This window comes from Salvelinus sp. IW2-2015, linkage group LG18, assembly GCF_002910315.2.
Source record: "Salvelinus sp. IW2-2015 linkage group LG18, ASM291031v2, whole genome shotgun sequence".
In the NCBI taxonomy this organism is placed as follows: domain Eukaryota; kingdom Metazoa; phylum Chordata; class Actinopteri; order Salmoniformes; family Salmonidae; genus Salvelinus; species Salvelinus sp. IW2-2015.
The window spans coordinates 53,310,822-53,318,435 of NC_036858.1; the positions used below are offsets into that span (position 1 = coordinate 53,310,822).

Consider the following 7,614-nt stretch of genomic DNA (forward strand, 5'->3'; position numbering starts at 1 on the left):
CAGGTAGCGTTCTCCGAGTATCTGCCAAACCCAGATTTGTCCGACGGACTGCCAGATGGTGAAGCGTGATTCATCACTTCAGAACAAATTTCCACTGCTCCAGAGTACTATGGCGGCGAGCTTAACACCACTCCAGTCGACGCTTGGCATTGCGCATGGTGATCTTAGGCTTGTGTGTGGCTGCTCRGCCATGTAAACCAATTTCATGAAGCTCCCAACGAACAGTTATTGTGCTGACGTTGCTTCCAGAGGCAGTTTGGAACTCGGTAGTGAGTGTTGCAACTGAGGACAGATGATTTTTACACACTTCAGCACTTGGCGGTCCAGGCTGAGCAGTTGTTGCTCCTAGACATTTCCATTTCACAATAACAGCTCTAGGTGGGCAGAAATTTGAACTGACTTGTTGGAAAATTGGCATCCTATGACGGTGTCAGGTTGAAAGTCACTGCGCTCTTCAGTACAGACCATTCTACTGCCAATGATTGTCTATGGAGATTGCATGGCTGTGTGCTCGATTTTATACGCCTGTCAGCAACGGGTGTGGCTAAAAAAGCAGAATCCACAAATTTGAAGGGGTGTTCACAGCTAGCCCTTAAATCATGACTGTTAGTCTGGTGTTAAAGTAGATTTAATTTCTTACTGGTACAGACACCCAAGCGTGCACACTTGTTTTTATAGCCTAGTTGTAATGATAGAATCCCGATTATCTGTGGACCTAGAAAAGATGTCATATCACTTTTAACAAGCTATACCTTTTAACATAGGCGGCGTGTAGGTATTAAGTTAGGGGAAGCTAATTTTCAGCATAAACATGCACTGTTATAATAAAGTAATTCCATGCATCCTCGCATTTGCAGACTTATGTAAAATATCCTACTATTACTAATGTGATGATTAGATTGGATAGTGATAATTTGGGCTAATAATAATTTAGGCTAATAATAACTCAATTACTGTTCAATGGAGCGAGTAGTGTCGTAGATTAGGCTTATCAAATACATTTCATGCAATTCTACTACACATTGACTGGAGACAGCATAATGTTTTTAATACGACAAACTACAGGGTAGCCTACTCTGCTGACGCKTACAAACAGATCAATAAAAACGACGTTGTCTGATCCATATACTAGGCCTAAGAAAAGGGGAGATACAAATACAATATGACGTCCACCTAACCTGGAGTGGGAAATTATTGTCCAAAAACAAACCAAAGTGGCACTGACTCAATGATAAAGACAGTGAATTTAGGGGGGATTTATGTTTTTATAACTGTATCGCAATTGAGACTCGATTCGCGTTTAGATGGGAGTATTTGGCTTTTTGGCCTTCCAAAGTAAATTCGCCCTTTAAACAGACTATGTGAGGTACTTGGACTGCAAGGAGTAACGTTCAGCCAGTCCAACGTTAGGCTACAAAATAATAGCTAGCTACAACTAGCTAACAGAAAGGTACACAACACTTGACAAAACACCACTTGAAATGTATGCATACTACTCAGATTTGAAAATAATGAATTTACCTGGTATTTGCTCATTTAAACGTAAAACAAATTAGTTAGAAATTTGCACACGTAGACAATTGCGCCTATTCTAATTTTCAGAGCTCGTGCGTGTTTAGGGATCTACGAACTGGAAGTGTAAACCACGTCCATTCCTAACATCTAAGTCTTAGGATGCCCTCATTCTATGAAAAATTATCATGAAACACCAGTCAACTAAATCGTAACAGGACACCTCATAGTTTCATTTCCCTAACCTACCTCTCTCCCAAATCCTCTGCGTCTTCAACCGGTACTCAAGGATAGTGCCGTTTGCTGCGTTCGTAATTGGGTCTCGGTCAAACGACCACTCAAATGTCAACGCGTCCTAAAACTTCAGTGAGAACTATCTATCGATGCTGGGGGTACTGGAAGGAATTACCTCATCGTCGTATTGAGGATGCTGGTCATTCTTTAAAGTATTCATTCCTCCCATTAAAGCATGCTGTTTCGAAAAATGAGAACTAAGACAGATATAGCCTGTTCCTCCACGAATCTGAGCCTTGACCAACAAAACGTCCTGTGGCGATGTTTAGTCATCGGAATAAGGCACGATAATTGAGAATTTCCATAAGCATTGTCCTACGGCTGGCCATGCTACACCTGCTACCCCACCTGTCACAGGCCTGACCCCACGAATGCCCAAGCTCCCATGTTCTCCAAATTCAGATGCTGAGTCTGAGAAGAGGCAAAATCTGCCCACAGAAATTAGCGGGCATGATTGATGTCAAAGCTGGGATCTTCTTTTTTCTAAATATTCTGCGAAATTGTTGAATAAGCGTCTCTATTACACCTGTTCCAACTCTTTTCGTATATGAATGTCCTAAGAGATTTTGAAATGCTTATCTGTGTCATTCCATCTCTTTCAAAGGGTAGATATATATATTGTGTATTTACTATTTATTCCTATCGACGTTTCTAAGGGTTACAAACAAGTTAAAACAGATCATCGACCATTTTGCATCCACTGTACTCTCGGTATGTCAATCTTGGCGTTTTTCCCCCCCCGAGCCTGGTATGGGTGCACTACCACGCTCAAGGGTTAAAACGATATCATTAACACATGATAATGAGATCATATAACTGTTGGCGAGCTTGTATAGAACTGGCAGAGGTTTCGACTCCTGTAATGCTCTCGATTTTTTATGTCAGATCTCACACTTACGATTCAAATGACTGAGTCGCTGGTTCCAATACTTTAAAGCAGAGTCATGTGTCAAATCGAGGGCTGTTTGTCCGGACTATGGAGGTCTATAGGGGGTCCACAGGATATTCTCTGGGCTGAGCTTCTCTGATATACATTGCATGATCGCTCTGCGGCGGGTCTCGGACTCTACAGACAAAACCATTCTGAGCTTCTGGCGCGTTTCTTGGAAGCGGGTGTTTATATGGAACCTAGTAGGGACTTCAGCGATAGCAGACTTCCTTGCCATTGGGCTACTGTATCGTAAGTGCAGTAATACTAAAAAGTGCGCCTCTATACGGTGTGCGACATGCCGCTGCCGTGCAGATCCAATCTGATCGTGTTTGACTAGAATAAGCAAGTACAAATACTAGGTTGTTAGGACGTAAAGTTCAGATGCACATTAAGCAATCTCCAAGTCAAATTAAATGTAAAGGTTCCTATTTCGAACAAAGCTATTCACTGCCAACATACCTCGTACTGATATCCTATTTCGATCCTTGATTTCGGGCGAGTCAGTTAAAAATAGGCCTCCAAAATCTACTCAGTCAATTGGATGTAAGTTATACAGTGACCATCCGTTTTGTCACAAAGACCCTATACTACTCACATGCATCCTGTATGCTTCGTTGTGGCCCCGTTTCATATCTGCGCAGAAACCTTGTCGAGGTATCTATAGCTTTTGAAGGTCAAGTCCGTCTTGTAATTCGCTCTGGTTCACCAAGCAGCAGCCACCGTAAAGTGCGCTCACAGGTATATGACTGGCACCCCAAGCCAATCCTCCTTGCCGCCGTTGTTCCAGTTCTCTGCTGCAATGACTGGAAAACTGCAAAAATCATGAAGCTGGGAGACTCATATCTCGCTATAACTAAGACCACTGTCAAGAGCTCCGATATTGAAACACTGTCATAGCATCTGGTAACGTAGCCATCTGTGAACGATCTCGTTGGTGAAGGAGAAGAGGACAAGAATGCAGCGTGGAAGTGTTGCGTCATAATTTAATTGAAAACAGGACCTATAAACAAAGTAACATACGAGGAGAAAACGAAACATGTTCTGCAAGGTGAAAGACACTACGAAGAACAGAAAAATTATCACCACACAGAATGGGGAAACAGGCTAACTAAGTATGCCTTTCAATCAGAGACATGATCTGACAGTGTTCTGATTGAGACCATACAGCAAACACAGAAAGTAAAATAAAATTAAAAAACAAAAACCAAAGTCCACGACCTGCCAAACTAACAGTCAAGAATAACAAGAACTAAGGTCAGAAGTACAGTTACCACCCTAAGAGGTGAGATCCGGCGAAAACTGAATAGGGGGAGCGTCCTGGCGGGGACGTGACCCACCACATAGCTTTGTCTCGGCTGAATGGTCGCCTTTGGAGGAAACCTTCCGCTCTGGACTGGGGGAAACTTACAGCGGCCGAATAGATGTGGAGACTGTGAAGGAGGAGCGGGACGCGGAGCATCCTGTAGTGAGGCGATCCGGCTAGCCCGTAGTGAGGGCGCTCCGAGCGCCGTAGTGAGGCGACTCCGGCAGCGTCGTAGTGAAGGCGAATCGGCAATCGCGCGTAGTGAAGGCGGACTCTGCGCTCTGACTGAGGGCGGCTCTGGCAGTCCTGACTGACGGGGGGCTCGGTCAGCTTCTGCTTGCCGGGCGGTCATGGCAAAATGGCACAAGAGAGAAGAGCCGGGGTGGGGTGTCTCGCTGAGTTTGACGGACTAGAGGAAGTGAGAGTTGGAGTACTCTGGGCCTGCTCCGGACCGGAGGGCGAGCGGAGCTCCGAACTCGGGAGGCGAACCGTGGATGGCTTCCCGGACTAGAGGACGTCGGCTTGGAGGCTCGGACTAGAGGGGTGCTGGACAGCTCGCCGGAACGGCGACGCTGAGCCGGATGGAGGGGAGCGGAGGTCCGGACTAGAGGTGGTCGCTGGAGGCCCGGAATAGAGGGCGTCGCTGAGGCTCCGAATAGAGGGTCGCTGAAGGTCCTAGTGCCATTATATCATCACTGGAGGCTTGTTGCCATGGATCTATGAGCTTCGTGCCAGTGGATCATCAAGAGGCTTAGTGCATGGATTATAAGAAGGGCTTCGTGCATGGATCATCATGGAGGCGTTCTTGCCATGGATCATATGAGGTTTTGGCCATGGATCATCATGGAGGCTTCTTGCCATGGCTCTCATGAGTTGTGCAATGATCATCACAAGGAGGCTTTGACATGGATATCACATGGAGCTTCGTTAGCTGACTTATAATTGGAGGCTTCGTTGCATGGATCACCATGGAGGTAGCTTGCGTGCCATGGGATTTATCACTGGAGGCTTCGTGCCTGGGACTTTCATCAACGTGGAGGCTTTGTGGCCATGCGGATATCACTGGAGGTTCGTGCCTGGATTATGCGTCTGAGCTTCTTGCCATGGATCATCCTGGAGGCTTCGTTGCCTATGGATTATCACTCGGGATGGTTCGTGCATGGATCACACTTAGAGCTTCGTGCAAGATTGTGAATGCAACTGGGTGTGCATGGATCATGACGAGGTGTTGTTGCCGTGGATCATCATGGAGGACTTCTTTGCCATGGGATATGCAGCTGGAGGCTCGTGCGATGGATTATCATGGAGCTTTGCGATGGATCATATGTTAGTGGAGAGACACACAGGAGCTGGTTCTGGGAGAAGGCTACAGGATCAGGCTGGGAGACATGCAGGAGGTCTAGTGTGAAAGGAAGAATCACCAGGCGGGAGACATGCAGAGAGGTCCTTGTCCTGGCGAGGCAGAACCTGATGCACTGGAGCCGTGAGGCGACTGGTGGTCTCGAGCGCAGAGCTGAGCACACGTCTTGGCTGGATCCTGTAGCGCAATGGTGCGGGGAGGTTGCAAGCGCCGCACTGGGGTGCTGGGAATGACACGTGCGTAGGCTGGTGCAGTATACCCGGGCCAGGAGGCACCGGGGACCAGATGGCTGTAGCGGCATAATCCTCCTGGCCCTGATCTGACTCTACGCCGATTGAGAGCTGCGATGTATGCGACACCGGGCTGACGTGTCGCGACGTGGGACACGTTTGCGCTTCCTCGCATAACACGGTGCTGCCACAGTCAACCTACTCGTCGCGACGGTAAGAGGGGTTGGCTCAGGTTCCTCCTGAGTCGCCAATTCTTACCCGTGTGGCACTCTCCAAAAATCTGGGCGCCTTCGTGCCAGTACTGTGCCAATTCTCGTAGTGGGGTTCCATCTAGGCTTGCCTCAGCTCTCTTCGGATGGCGTCCCCCCCGGTGTGTGCCGCGGGTCTTGCTGTCAAAAGTGTCTCTCATGTCCGAGTCATGGTCCGATTCTGCTTGGTCTTTGTGGTGGGTGTTTTCGTAGACGAATTCTCATGGTGAATGGGAAGGATGGACTAAAATGCAGCGTTGTAAGATTGTCATAATTTAATTGAAAACAGAAAACTAAAAATAACAAAGAGGAGAAAACGAAATGTCTGCGGTGAACAGCCTATAAGGCAGAAAGATATACACCCACAAAAATGGGGAAGTAGATCTCCATCAGAGACATTCGATCGACGGTGTCTGATTGAGAAACATACCAGGCCAAACAGAACATACATTGAGAAAAGAACATAGATATCCCACTCAACTCACGCCTGACAAACCAACAAAAGATCAACAAGGAAACTAAGGTCAAGGTGAAACCATCTTACAATGACTTCATCCATATGTTATTGTATTTATTTCTTGCTCCTTGTGCACCAGTACTCTACTTGCATATTCATGTCTAGCATTCACACTTCCAGTTGTGATTGTGGTTGCATAATGGTTAATTATTATTGCCACTGATCGTGCTATTATTGCCCCTTTACTCCTATCTTAACTCATTGTACATACAGTGTAAGTTACACTTTTCTACTGTCGCTTGATGTAAATGGTTTTTTATTCCATGTGTAATCTCCTGTGTGTTGTTTATGTGCAGCTGATTTGCTTTATTATGGCCAGGTCGAGTTGGTAAAGTGAAGAAGTGGTGTTCTAACTAGCATACGCTGGTATCAAATATAAGGTGAAATAAATAAAGAAATAAGAAATAATAAAAGTTAACAGACACTCTGGCAGCTGATCTGCAACGGGGGGCCCCTCGTTGTGCGGCCCGTCTTCTGTACTTGTGGTCCTCATGGATGATGCCGGTGTCACATCCAAACATCATTAAGTGTTGCGATGAACAAACAGTGTTATGGCCTATCACCCGAAACAATGAGACAACCTATAGGGAGGTAGATCAGGAGACTCTAGCCCATCGGTTGGGGTCCCCCGAGTAAAACTCGATCCTAACGTGATCAAGACAAGGAATGATTGGTGGACTACAGAAAAGGACGATCGGAGCTAACGCCTATTGTCCATAATGGGGGCTGTTAGTGTGGCAGGTTGGAAGCTACCACACACCCAACACTTTCATGGTCCAAACACATATAGCGAGCGTGAACAGGGCCACAAAGCTATTCCGCCTCAAGAGATGAAAAGATTGTGGTGGATAGATCTCAACAAGAGTTCTAACAGTGCACTACGAGAGGCATCCTGACTGGTTGCCATCACTGCTTGGCGTCCGACCGTAAGGCGATAAGACTGTAATACGTAAGGCCAGTGCATCACGGGGCCATAGCTCCATGCTCCCAGGATCTATACCGGTCATCGTAGGTCGGTGTCAAGGAAGGCGAAAATAATTGTCAAAGATCAGCCACCTTTATGAGACTATGCCTCTGTGGCCGCACGGGAGCGGTACCAGGACGGCCAGTTAGGTCAAGAATGCTCTTAATGAGCTTCTATTGCCCAAGCCATAGACGCTGAAACAGTTCTAATTCATGACGACCTCAACTATTTGAGTGTACCCCCAGCTCTGTTATA

The 7,614-nt window shown here is 46.6% G+C and overlaps 1 protein-coding gene across 2 annotated transcripts in view; it reads right to left on the reverse strand.

Moving 5' to 3' along the window:
• LOC111977808 (transmembrane protein 14A) overlaps positions 1 to 1,585 on the reverse strand; it is a 9,382-nt gene extending 7,797 nt beyond the window's left edge. The window contains exon 1 of one of the 2 annotated variants that reach the window (XM_024007499.1): positions 1,522 to 1,585. The gene's annotated coding sequence lies outside the window, so the exon portion shown is untranslated. The remainder of the gene's footprint in view (positions 1 to 1,521) is intronic. The other variant, XM_024007497.1, reaches the window with a different exon arrangement.
• Between the last annotated feature and the right edge of the window lie 6,029 nt (positions 1,586 to 7,614).